Here is a 13,138-nt window from a genome sequence, read left to right on the forward strand (position 1 = left end):
CTTCCCACCTGCCCCTGCGACCGTCCTGGTGTCCAGTCAGTGTCGGGGTTTGCGGCGGGGCTCTCCCTGGGGACAGCAGCACCCCCATCCCACGCGACACAGCCTCACCACCTCCCTGCCAAGCCACGGGATAGGGTGGGGGCAGCAGTCAGACCTCGTGGACTCTGGAGTGTTCTTTGGTGTCCTGAGGGCTGGTGCATCCTGGTGAGACTGAGGAACTGTGCTCGGGTGTGCCCTGGTCCCCTCCTCTCCAAGGAACTGACCCCCCCAGAACCCGCTCTGGATGGGCTGGGGCTGGGGGCGGGGAGGCCGTGGCCTGGCTAGCAACCACAGAGGCGGGAGCCTGGGCTCAGGTCCTGGCTGGACGGTGACCTCGGGCTGGGAAACGGGGCGACAGGTTCAGACCTCGGGGGACAGATGGGCCGAACCAGGCTCTCAGACTCGGGCAGGTGGGGTCGAAGCCGCGTCCGGGGAGGCTGCAGGCTCATGGGAACAACACGGCCGGGGACACCCCTCACCCCCACTCTGCCCTCCTGGGACTCGGGAGGCTGCTTCTGTGTAGACTTAATTGGGGGCCTTGACTCCTGGTCCCTGGGGGCTGGCAGGGGACCCCGTGAAATTGTCCTGTCCTCAGCAATCCCGGCTGTCCAGTCTCAGGCTGCCAAGATCGGCTTCTTCATCAGATACCCAGTCAGAAAATGTCACATTATTATTTATGACGGGTTTAATAATCTCGGCACAATCATCGCAGGCAGTGGGGTGGAAAGTGCCAATGTAGCTTTTAAATTGTACATTCGAATTTGGTCATTGGCAGGAAAAAAAGGCGGAAAGCTTTCATCGCCACCCCCCGGTTCCCCCAGAGGGAGCAGGGAGGCTGGCCCGGTGACGAGGGTCCTGCAGGGGGGCTCCGGTGTAGACGGGACTCCATCAGACCCAGGAGGCAGCAGCGCCGTCAGGACAGACGGCCACGCCTGCGTGTGCACCGGGGAACTCAGGTAAACTCAGGGCCGGAAACAAACCTCGAGAGAGAAATCTAAAAAGCAACGTGGGCGAGGTGCGGGGTGAAGTGCTAGATGTTCGGGGAGTCTGCCCGGCGTCATTTGACCCTCTTAGTTTGAGAGTAGAGTCCCGTGGTTAGAGCCAAGACACAAAGCACAGAGACACTGGAAAAGGCCGAGAGCCCCAGCCCCAGAGCAAGACCGTCGTGGGGGACAGACACGGTGCTCTCCAGCGGGACCCGTGTGTGAGGTCGGGGTCGCCATGGGCGGGACGCACACACGCTCCGGGCGGCTCGCTGGACCCGGACCCGCCGAGGTGTCCACCCATCCCGGGCAGGGGAGGAGCAGCTGGGATGCGAGGCTGCGGGGCCGGGGGTGCTTCCCTGCAACCGGTTGCGTTGCTGCAACCGACCGTGGACCGTGGACAAGCGAGGTCTGATCCAGGCCCCATGGCAGTGACCGCCCAGCTGGGTGGCCCCCCTCCTGGGCCTCTGCCCTCACCTCATGACTTCAAAGAGATTCCAACCATAGCGCTTCCCCCGAAGCCCCCCTCAGCTGTGTGGGCTCCCCTTGCTGCCCCCCCCCCGTGGTCAGACGAGAGTGGGAGGGCCAGACGCCAGCAGAGGACGAGGGCAGGCGGGGACAGGTCAGGATGGAAGCCTGGGACGCCTGGTGGCTCAGGTCATGATGTCATGATCTCTGTCCCAGATGGAGCCCCACGTTGGGCTTTCTGCTCAGCAGGGAGTCTGCTTCTCCCTCTGTCCCTCTGCCCCTCCCCACTTCCCGTTCTTTCTCTCTCTCAAATAAATAAATAAAATCTAAAAAAAAAAAAAATTCCCCAAACCAAGATAGAAGCTATGGTCACCCCTTCCCCCAGCCCACGGCAGCTTCTCCTGAGCCAGCGGATGAGCCCAGACCCGCCCCGAGCAGGAGCTGGGCCCCGAGATCTCCTGGAAGGACGCATGTCCCAGCCCTCAGGGTGGGGTTGGCCTCCTGGGGCTGCTGCCCCCTCCGCGGCCTCTGTTGGGCTTTGCAGCCCTTCCGATTCTGAACTGGTGCCCAGGAAACCCCGAGGCGAGGGCTTTGCTCTCCTTACTGGATCCTGACTGATGCAGGTGTCTCCGCCCACTGGGGCCCCAGTGCTCACCTGCCCACAAGTGGCTTCCTTTTGGGTTGGATTAAGAGGCCTGGGAACCTCTTGGTCATCTGGGCGTTCCCCGGGGAGGCGTCTCCTCCTCCTCCTGGGCTTCTCCGGTTCCCCTTCCTCTCTTCGTGGATTTTCCTGGTGGGTTTCCATTTCTAAAAGTTCATGAACAGGAGAGAGAAGGGACCACAGAGGTTTTCTATGCAGGAAGAGGGAGGGAGGGACGGAGAGAGGGAGGGAGGAGGGAAGAGGGAGAGGGAGGGGGAGGGGAGCTGTCGCAGGTGGAGGGATCACTGAGAAATGGAAGAGGTGATGGTAGTGGCTCCTGCCAGGCCCCGCGTGCCTAATCTGCGCCTGTGTGACCCTGACGTGTGACAGCTCCGGTGCGCTCTGGGCCACTGGCCCCCCTGGGACGGGAGGAGACATGCCTTTGGAGAGCTGGCCTCTGGGGCTGGGCCAGCGGCGGTGCCCGCCAGGGCTCACTCAGCCTTGGGTCCTGATGCCGTCCCGCCGCCCTGTCCATTCTGACGGCCCCGGGGTCGGGGAGGGGACGCTTCCCCGCGTTCAGCGAATGATGGCGCAGCCTGCCCACTCCCAGGGCGGAGGACAGGCCACTGCCAGGACCTGGGGCAGGTCCCGGCTCACAAGGGCTGGCCAGCCTGCTGCGCCTGAGTGACTCGCTGGCCGGACGCTCAGCATGACTCCGTGGTGACGGGGCCTCCCCTTGCCCCCAGCCCAGGGACCCTCTGGCACCAGGAATAAGGGCGGCTCCTCTTGCTTCAGCTCTGGCCCCGGCCTGCGCCTGCGGGTGGGGGGGGTGGAGGTTTGGGGAGCCCGCCCCGCCCCCGGGCTCGGCGCTGTCCGTGGTGCTGACGGCTCCCGGCGGGTGCACCTGCCACACACCCCCACCCCCACCCCCCACAGGCCAGCTGCCTAGGCCTCCCCCACATGGGGGCGGGACACATCGCAGGTAAGGATGCGCAGGCCCAAGCCAGGGGCCCCGACTGGAAGCAAACCTCAGCTGCAGAGCCCTCCCCCTGGGCCCGCTGGGTCAGCGCCCCCACGGAGCCGGCTCTGCAGAAGTATGTGTCGACACAGACGTCTAGAAATGAAAGGAAAAGTGTCATATGCTCAGCGCTGCTCTGCCTTTTCTTGCTGACATCCAACCTGGACAGGGAATTCACCTGGAGAGAAATGAGGCCACAGATGGTGCACACGCTCTATAAATATTGCTTCCTTGAACACTCAGGTCCTAAATGTTTCTTTGTGCCACGTTACCCTAGAAACGGCGCAGCTCCTCAAACAGCCACAAACTCCAGAACCATCGTCACGCACATCTGTGACTTGGTGCTCAGAGCCAGTGCAGTTTTGAGGGACAAGAGGATGAAGGGGAGGGACGGGAATCAGAGCTGAGGGGACGGCGTCTCACACCTAAGCTGCTCTTTGACTCTGTGGAGCCCTGAGCCCCCGTGGGGACCCATGCACTCGCTTTGCTGCGTGGACAGATCTGTGGGGGCCTGTCTGCCTCCACATCAGCAGCCCCGCTGCTCCCGGCAGAGAGTCCAGGCCTGCTCTTCCCTGCTGAGCACGTGCAGCAGCCAGGCCCCATCCCAGACAAGAGCCCAGGCTGGTGGGCGATCCCAGGGACACTTGGCCCACAGGGAGGGGTGCAGGCCGGGGCCCGGAACGAGGGGCACAACCCATCTCGTGGTGCAGGCGCTGCGGGGTGGCTCTCCCTCTGGCATTTCCCAAGCCGGCAATGCTGACTGGGCATGTCAGGGAGGGGGAAGCTGTTTGCTAGCTTGTCATCTTAAAGCTAATTATTTAATTACCCTAATTTAAACTTTTACCAAATTTAGCATCAAAACATAAAAAATCTGTGATTGCGGTGTCAGAAAGTAATAATATAATTAACTTATTTAGGGGTAACATATTAACTCAGTTGATTGCAAGGGGGTCCTGGAGGGAAACCGTGCTCGAGATGTGCAGGCATGTGAGGGGTCCCCGGGGCCTGGCGGTGGGGCAAACGCCCCTGGGAGGGCGGGGAGTGGGGGGTGCTGGGCGGGCTGCCCCCCACTCCCTGGGGCTGCGTGTGGGCAGCCCCCCACCCGGAGGCCCTGGCTGTGACCGTGCTTGGCCGTGAGCGTTCAGCCCGGCAGATGCTGCTCCGAGGCCGTGCATGCACCTTGCTCTCCAGGAGCAGAGCTTAGGACGACGTTTCTCTGAACTGTGAGTTCTCGTCAGAAGAATGGGGTTAGTTCTCAAACCCCATTTCGTCTCCACCCTCTGCTGAGCAAGCAGCTATCTTCCCTTCCTGCCCCCACACCCCACCCCACGCCTCCAGGAGCCCTCCCGCCGAGGAGCTGGGTGGTCAGCGCTGAGTTGCCCCAGCAGCCCCGTGGGAACAGGCGCGGAGCCTGGGTGTCTAGGCTTCTGTTGGGGCTGGGGCACCGTTAGTATGGACTGTCCAGCACAGGCAACAAGACCCCACCATCACAACAATCTGCAGAGGTGACCCCCTGGGAGCCGGCTCAGGGCCGGCTTCGGCTCCGGGTGGACACCTGGACCATGCCATCCGCACTCACACACGGTCCTGGAGTTGGCGGGACTGGAGGCCTCATCAGCCCGCGTCCCGACCTCAGGGCTGCAGGACGCTCACCCTGGCCTCTGGGGAGGCGGCCCCTCCCTGCCGACCCAGGGGTGTTTGTCCCCGAGAAGTGCGCTGGGACTGGGCACAAGAGCTGGGCTCTGAGCAGGGCTTGCATGCGGGGCTCGTCTGGGAGGAGACCAGGGAGAGGGAGGCAAGAAACAAGAAAAAGTGGAAATGATGGTCAGGGAGGTCATGCTGGGCAAGTGGGGCCCGGTTTTGCCAGGAGCCCTTGAGAAACGCACGATCAGCTTCCAGAATTGTCTGCCCAGGGGTGCTCATCCGCGGGCTCCACTGCCCTTGGCCGAGAGGTCTCCCCCAGAGGCCAGCGCCCAGAAGCTGGAGGGAAGGGACACGCGTGGCGGCACGTGGGGAGGGGGAGACGAAGCCTGCAGGCCCAGCCTCCCACTGGCAGCTGCAGGCGGGGGACATAGGCGCGTGGGGGCAGGGATCAGAGCAGTGCCCGTCCCCCTCGGGAGTCCCGCCCGCACGGGGAGCCCAGGTTCTGGCTCATCTAGGGCAGCACTGAAGCCACAGCCCTTCCCGAGTGGTCTCCGGAGTCCTCCGGGCTCTGGGATGGGCTGACCCGTGGGGGCGGCTCCCACCCGCGCTGGCTGCGAGGTGGGCGGGCGCCTGTGCTGCTCTCTGCACACCCTCCTGGCCCGGGCGCCTTTCCCAGGCCCAGCGACCAGAGCGTGAGGCCTGCAAGGGCACCAGGGCTGGCAGCCTCACCCCCTCCTGCCCGCCCAACCTCCGGGTCTCTGTGGAGAGCCCGCACTGTGCCGGGCACAGGAATGCCAGCTGGCGTGGGTGAGTCCTCAAGGACACGCCAGGCCCCGGGGTTGGAGGGGAGGTGCCCGTCGTGAGCCCCTGCCCCTCCGGGGAGTCCATCCAGGGCCGGGGGAGCCGACGCTGACCCTCCGCCCCTGCAGGCGTGCAGGTGCCCGGGATGCGAAGCCTCCCTGCGGGCCCTGGGGGGCTCTCACAGGTCATTGTGCCAAGCGCTGGAGTCCTGCTGCAGCCCCTGCTCCAGGCCCAGGCCTGTCTCTCCGGGGCTCATCAGGGCTGGCAGGGCGTCCGCCTGCACGGGCTCTCCTGGGCCTGGACCCCAGGGCCGGGGAGCAGGGAGGTCCGTTAGGGCGTCTCCCCCCAGGACAGGTGGGGCCCCTCCCCCCGCCGGAGCTGCCCGCGCGGCTGCCCCGGGAGGGCCCTGACCGTCTGCTCTCGTGCCCCCACTTCTTTAACATGTCAGCGATATTTAAAGTGACTTTCTCGACCGGGGCCTAATTGATTTAGAGGTTCTGAGAACAGCCGGGGTTTCCGATGGGACTCCTCCTCCACACAGCTGCAGGTCGGCCCCGCAACGAGACGAGGCCAGGGCCAGGTGTGACCGGGAGCCGGAGCAGCGAAGAGACACTCGTGTCCCTTGAGCATTGGGGAAATTAGGACATTTGGTGCCAGACTGCCTGCCTGATTAGATTTCCATCAACTGGGGGACCTGCTGAGGCAGCAGCTAATCTGACGCAGCCTCGGCCGCGCTCTGAGCCTGGGCGTTTTGCAGAGACGGGGCTGCGTGGGGCCGTCCCCGGGTGGGCTCCGGGGCGCTGAGGCCCTGCCGGTCTGTCTGTCCCCCGGCGAGCCATTCCCCCGCCTGCCCCGGCTCTCTCCCGCATCCCCCCGAGGGGCAGAGGGGAGGCAGACGAGCCTCGAGGACGCAGGCTGGGCGATTCTGAGGGACAACTTGCTCTCACAACTCGAGATAATAATATGCTGCTTCAAAAGCTGCTCAGCTGAGGAAATTGGGTGTTATGTCTTCCAAATAAAGGCTTTAATTGCCCCAAATGGATGACTGTGAAGAGGAGTCTGGCAGGAGAAGGCAGTTCCTCTCCACCCTCTGGATCCCTGCAGGTGGCGATGGCCCCACTCCCGCTGGACGCCGCGCCCTGACGGGAGCCCGTGCGGGGCCGCAGCCCCCCGGCCGTCCTCGGCCCCAGACGCAGGCTCACAGGACAGCTCTCCTGTGCTCAGGGGCGTCGGTGTCCCCAGACGGGGCCCACGGTGGGAGGACAGACCCAGGACAGGAGCCCTGGCAAGGAGCACTGGGGGCTGCACCAGCTTGGTCCTGCCTCGGGGTGGGGGGCCTTACACCCCCATTTCAGGCACCCGTTTTTTTGCCTGAAGCTGAAGGGAATCTCTCTGAGTGTCCAGGCAGTTGCCCCATCAGCCAGGGCCATGCTGGCTGCCGGCAGCTCCCCAACCTGGCGGTCCTTGTTCCCCCCACAAAGCCTTCCCCACCTCGGCAAGCACAGACTTACCACCCAGAAATGGGTGCTTTGTCTGGCCCCCCAAAATGTAAGTCCTTTTCTTCTCCAGCCACGGAGGGGAGCCACGCCTCCCACCCCCTGGCTCTAGGCCAGGCCAGAGGGATTTGGGGGTCCTCACCCCACTCCCACCTGCTCCATTTGCTCAGAGGGTCACTTCCAGGACCGGGCTCCCCTGGGCCTTGACTGCCTCGTCCTTGCCCACGTTGCCTAGTCCTGCTCCGATCCCTACGTGGCAGCAGCCACCACCTCCCCTGGCTTGATGCGGCTTGTCAAGTCTTGCAAAGTTGTACGAAAAATGTTCTTTTGGGGTGCCTGGGTGGCTCAGCGGTTGAGTGTCTGCCTTTGGCTCAGGGCGTGACCCCGGGATTCGGGGATCAAGTCCTACGTCGGGCTCCCTGCAGGGAGCCTGCTCCTCCCTCTGCCCGTGTCTCTGCCTCTGTGTGTCTCTCATGAATAAATAAATAAAATCTTAAAAAAAAAAAAAGAAAAAAGAAAAATGCTCTTTTAGGAACTAGTCATGCTTTGGATTCTTTTTTTTTTTTTGTTTCATGCTTTGGATTCTTTAGAGAGACCCATGGTTGAAAGGGTCCCTCTGATGCTGGAACCCCCTCCCATCTTTCTGAAAAGAGCAAAAGGAGCCAGTCTTCCTGAGGGGCCGTGGCCACCATAGGTGGCAGGCGGGGGATTTCAGGCGGCCAGAGCTCCGGTGGACAATTTCGACGTTACAAGGGTTTATTTTGAGTGTGTATTTGGAAATATTAAACCAGTATACCAAAGCCGTCATTTTACAGATATTTCTGCTCCGGCCAAAGGCTAAAAGAAGTATTTAAATCAATTTGCTGGGATCCCTGGGTGGCGCAGCAGTTTGGCGCCTGCCTTTGGCCCAGGGCGCGATCCTGGAGACCCAGGATCGAATCCCACGTCGGGCTCCCGGTGCATGGAGCCTGCTTCTCCCTCTGCCTATGTCTCTGCCTCTCTCTCTTTCTCTCTCTGTGACTATCATAAATAAATAAAAATTAAAAAATAAATAAATCAATTTGCTTACTTAGCGGAAAAAACTCCGTACCTGTCTTAGCCGGGGCTCCCCCGGAAGTCGACCCCAAAGCGGGGGTGGGAGAGGTGTCAGGGCCCCTTTAACAAAGTGCTTCAAACTGGGTGGTTTGGAACAACAGCGATCTGTGTCTCAGTCCCGGAAACCAGAAGCCAGAAACCCGGTGTGGCCGGCGGTGCCCTCCGGGGCTCTGAGGGCCGGGCTGGGAGCTGCGTCAGGCGCCTCTGCAGCTCCTGGCCCCGCACTTGCGGCCCCGCCCCCGGGTCTGTCTCCGCTTTGCCCGGCCTGTTCCCCGCGGCCGCGGCTGCATTCCTTGCCTTGCAAGGACAGGCACCTTGGGGCCCGGAGCCTGCCCGAATGCAGGGCGGGCTCCTGAGAGCCTTACCTTGAGGTGGACCTACTTTGGGGGCAGCGCTCGGCTCCCGCAGGAGCACGGAGGGGCAGGGAGATGGGGAGGCTGGGGAGCGGCGTGGGCAGACGCTGTGGGCCGTGCCTGGAGGGGTCTCCCCAAAGGGGGCGGGCGGTGGGGCGGCTGGGAGCCGGGGCGGGGCGTGCGGTGGCTGTGACTGTGGCTGGGCCAGCCAGGCTCTCTCACGCCCTCTCCGGGTGCCGGTGGGCTGGCCTGCTGTACGGTAGCCCCCCCCAAGATGCGGGGCTGAAGAAGGGTCTGCGGGGGCTCTCACCTGTGTTGCGGGTCCAGACAGATCTCCGAGGCGAGAGCCGGGGTCTGCAATGCCAGCCAGCATGAGGCTCCTGACCCCAGGACCCCCATGGCTCCCAGTGACCCTGGAGGCCTCTTTTCTTCATGAGAAACACATCTGTCCTTTCTTTCCAGGGGACAGAACCCTCTCCCTGGACTCTGCATGTCTCTGGACTCTTCCCCTGGACCTTCTGTGCCCCAGGGAGCCTCCTCTGCTCCACAGCTTTGCAGGGCCTGGAGCTTCCACCATGTGATTCTGGTGGCACGTCCTCCTGCGAGGGCCAGGGACAGGCTCCAGGACACCCCCCCCCCCCCCAGCCTGGCTGTGCGGGTCCGTGGCCTTGGGCAGCTCACCAGGTGTGTCTGCTGCACCTGTCCAGGCGGGTGTGGACCGCCGCAGCCCCTCCCTCCAGGCGCCTCCCCCAGGCAGGCCTCCCCAAGAACCACATCCCTGCGAAGTGAAGGGGGATCTATTTTGTTTGTAAAAAGCTGATTATCATAGATAAATGTATCTAATTAGTCTCATTTGCTGACACACAAGCCTTTAATTGCGAGTCGAATAATTAGACATATCTGCATATGCAAATGAATACGGTTATACCCTATGTCAGTCTTTAACATGAATCCTCCAGAGACAAATAACTCTATTTCAGGACAGAATATGATATATTAATTTACACAGACAACTTTATTTAGAACCAGCGACTCTCTTGTTTGTTTACATAAAGTAATAACTGAAGAACCAGGAGCCATCTGGATGCCCACGAGCCTCTCCCCGGGTGGCCCCCCGAGGTCAGGGCTTCCTGGGTCCCCCGGATGCAGGCTCCCAGCTCGGCTGCCCACCCCTCGCTGGGTGCTGGGGTGGGTGTGACCCTGCGGCCTGGCCTGTGCATGCTGGGTGGGCCCCCCCGGGGCCGCCGGGCTGGGGTCCTGGCTTCCAGCAGTGCTGCAGCCAGCTCCTGCCTAGGCTGGGTCAGCGGCTACCCTCCAGGCGGGTGTGTGCGGCAGCGTCAGGTAAAGGCCTGTGTGCACGGGGGGCAGGGGGGGGCCTGAGGCCTTGGGGTCCCTGCTGGGGTCAGGCCTACCCAGCCTCTGCTTTTGGCTGAGCTCACTGATTCCCCCATAAGCCAGGCGAGGGAGCCGCAGTGACTGTCCCTGGGTGACCGCCCGGGCATCCTCCGGTCTATCTGGATGGAATGTGGCCCGTGAGGGCGTTAGGGACCCTGCAGCATGGGGGAGCGTCCCTCCTGCTGACGACACCCCAAGCAGAACCTGGCCGTGGGGTGAGGCCCTCCAGGACAGCAGGGCCTAGCCCCATCCCCGGGCCTGGGTGGTCACATGGGTTTGGGAGGGGGAGGCAGAGCGTGAAGAATTTGGCTCCATGGAAGGAGGACACACATTCCCTGCTTTCCAGAAGGACTCAGCCCCTCCACCCCCATCCTCCCGTTGCCACAGCAACCGGCTTGCTGATGCTGACTGGAGCTGACACGGGCCTCCTTCTCCTGTGGTCCCCTCCCTCTGCCCTCCAGGGCCAGGAGTGTGGTGGGCCGGCATGGTCGGCAGAGGGCAGTGGCAGGCTGGCCGCTGTGGGGTGGGGGCAGGGGGTCCTCCCTGGAAGCAGGCCCTGCATTTCGGGGTCTCCATAACACCCCCCACCCACCCACCCCCCCACCCCCCCCACCCCACCCCACCCCCCCACCCCCCCGGCGCCAGAGGCCAGCACCCTGCAGAGCGCGGCACGGGAGTGACGCTGTTGGCCCTCCTGGTACCTTTATGGCCCATGCCCTCCGCCCCCTGGGGCATTTCCCAGCGCTGGCAGGGGTGCTGCTCCCCCCAGCTGCTGCTGACACCCGGCCGGGCGTGCGCCCCTGGGAGGCCGGCTCACTGTCGAGCTTCTGGCCCGTGGGTCTAGGCCGCACTCAGCCCTGCAGTGGGTCGGGGCGGGTGGTCGGACATCTGACTGCGGCACCACAAACACTTCCCAAGACCTTCTTCCTGCAGGAAGGACGGAGGGAACACAGGTCACGCTCGAGGAAACTGGTCTCTGAGGTGTGAGCGTCTTTGGCGGCCGTGGGGTTTGGGAGGAAGCACTCACCAAGCTTTACTCAGATCCGTAAATCCAGCGGAGGCCAAGGAGGGGAGACAAGGATTCAGGAGACGCCCCCAAACCTGCTCCTGAAAGAGGGGGCTCTGCTGGAGGAGAGCGGTCTGCACCCCAGGGACCGCTACCTGCCCTGTGTGTGCTTGTGTGTGCTCACGTGTGTGGTCACACATGTGCACGGCTGTGTGTGCGCACCTATGGGTGCCCGTGATTGTGCGCACGTGGGTGTGTTATCAGGCGCATGCTCCGCATCCGTGGCCGCATGCATGGGCAGCACACCCCCTGCCCCACGCTGACGGCCACGTCCTCGGCACGGGCCCGTCTCTCAGAGCCTGGCAGCTGCACCGTGTCAGCGTGGCCGGCTGGCGGCAGCTCCCGGGCAAGCTGATGGCCGATGTCTCCGTGTCCCCCCCTCCCGGGCCACCCGGGTGCAGCCGCTGCGGCCCTGAGCTGCTCCCCTGGCGGAGCACGTGGGGACGGAGACACGGGGGCTGCTCTGGGTGCCTGGCCTGTTCCACTTCTCCCAGGACGGAGCTGGCCTTCCCACTGAGGAGGCCGGGGAGGGTCGCCCAGGGCAGGTGGGAGGCTGGCAGCAGCTGGCCCAGCGGACGGGTGCCGGGAAGGGCCACACGGGAGGGAGGCGAGCTCGTCCCCTCAGAGGATGAGCCCGACGGCGGCCAGGCGTGGGGATCCCGGGCTCCTCCAGCACGTGGGCGGGCATACGCGTGGGCGACACACGCCCCTGGAGCCGCCCTGCTCCGGGCCTTTCTTCCCTCACCGGGGTCCTCGCTCTGAGCGAGTCCAGGGAGCGTCCACCCCGACCTGGTTCTCAGGGCGATCAGCGGCCGGGCTGCCGTGTGCAGGCTCCGCGGAGCCCCCGAGCGCCCCTGACTTGCTGGCGGCCACGGAGGGCACCCAGGGTGGCGGTGGCCGCGGGCTGAGCTCCTGCTCACCTCCAGCCCCGTCGGGGGAAGGCGCTTGGTCTCGTGCCTCGTCGGCCGGCTCTGGGCAGAGTTTCGGCTCAGCCTCGGTCAGTGTGTCGGACGCGGGAGCGCGCCGGGGCTGGGCCTGGGCGTCCCGGGAAGGCCGGGTGGGGGGCGCGAGCCGCTGTAGTTACCCTGTGGACTCGGCGTCCTGGCCGGCGCGGGATGGGGTGCTGCGAGGGGCGTGGCCCCCTCCACGTCGGAGCAGACGTGGGCTCGGGTCGCCGAGGGAGGGGCCTCAGGCCTCGAGGAGCTGCTGTCCTGCGGGGGATGTGGGTGCCTCACGCCGAAGGGGCCGGTGAACCTGCTTCTGCGGCGCCAGCAGCCCGGCCGAGGCAGGAGGTCACAGCAGCCACATGATGGGTGGGGCCTGGGGCACCCCACCAAGATCGTGGGGAGACGGCGCCTGCCTTTTGGGGGATACTTGCCCCCAGCTGCCCTGTCCGCCTCCCCCAGGCGGCTTCCTACAAGTAGGGACAGAAATCCTGAGCGGCTTTGGCGGGCAGGGGCCGGGGGGGGGGCTCCAGGGCAGGGCCCCCAACACAACCTACGGGCTGTCCTCGTGGAAACCCCTCAGCTGCGCCCTCAGCCTCTGTTTTGGTCTCGTTAACAGCAATTAGGAGAAACGGTCTAAAATACTTCCTTTCACGTGGTTTCCTCCAATGTGGAATGTGGGCGTTTCATCAGAAATCAGTCCAGAAACAGTCTCTGGATCAGATTTGGTTTTTTTAAAAACTGAACCCACAGCCTCCCCACCTACTGCAAGTGTTTGTGGGTCCCCCTGACGCAGCAGGACCGCGGACTCGTCAGTCGCAGGGGAGACACAGAAAGTCATGGGGGCTAAAGCGGCCCCTTAGGAGGAACTTTGGGGGGGGACGGCGCAGCACCCTCAGGGGGGAAATAACCTGTGGGCTGGACCACGGGTCCGCTTGAGCTTGGGCGTCCAGCGTTGGTTCCGGCACTGGTGGCGGGACCCTGGGGCCAGCGGAAGGGGCAGGCAGCTCTGAAGCCTGACCCAGGTTCGGTCCATCTTCCTCGTCCAGGAGGCCTCTTCCCGCCACCCGGAGGCGCGGCTGCCGTGTCCTGCTCCAGGTCCCCTCTGGAGGACTGTGGGCCCTGCGGGGCTGGCCGGGCCACCAGGCTGCCACCCACACGTGCTGGCTCAGCCCCTGGCCCGTGGGCACCGCCGG

At 64.0% G+C, this 13,138-nt stretch overlaps 1 long non-coding RNA gene across 1 annotated transcript; it reads right to left on the reverse strand.

The window, feature by feature from the left end:
* Window positions 1-442: 442 nt before the first annotated feature.
* Window positions 443-3,342, reverse strand: LOC140617936 (uncharacterized). The gene is made up of 3 exons (XR_012018089.1): window positions 3,159-3,342; window positions 2,146-2,297; window positions 443-1,033 (listed from the first exon to the last, which is right to left on the reverse strand). It is a non-coding gene; the product is annotated as an uncharacterized lncRNA (long non-coding RNA).
* Between the last annotated feature and the right edge of the window lie 9,796 nt (window positions 3,343-13,138).

This window comes from Canis lupus, chromosome 26 (genome assembly GCF_048164855.1).
Source record: "Canis lupus baileyi chromosome 26, mCanLup2.hap1, whole genome shotgun sequence".
Classification (NCBI taxonomy): Eukaryota; Metazoa; Chordata; class Mammalia; order Carnivora; family Canidae; genus Canis; species Canis lupus.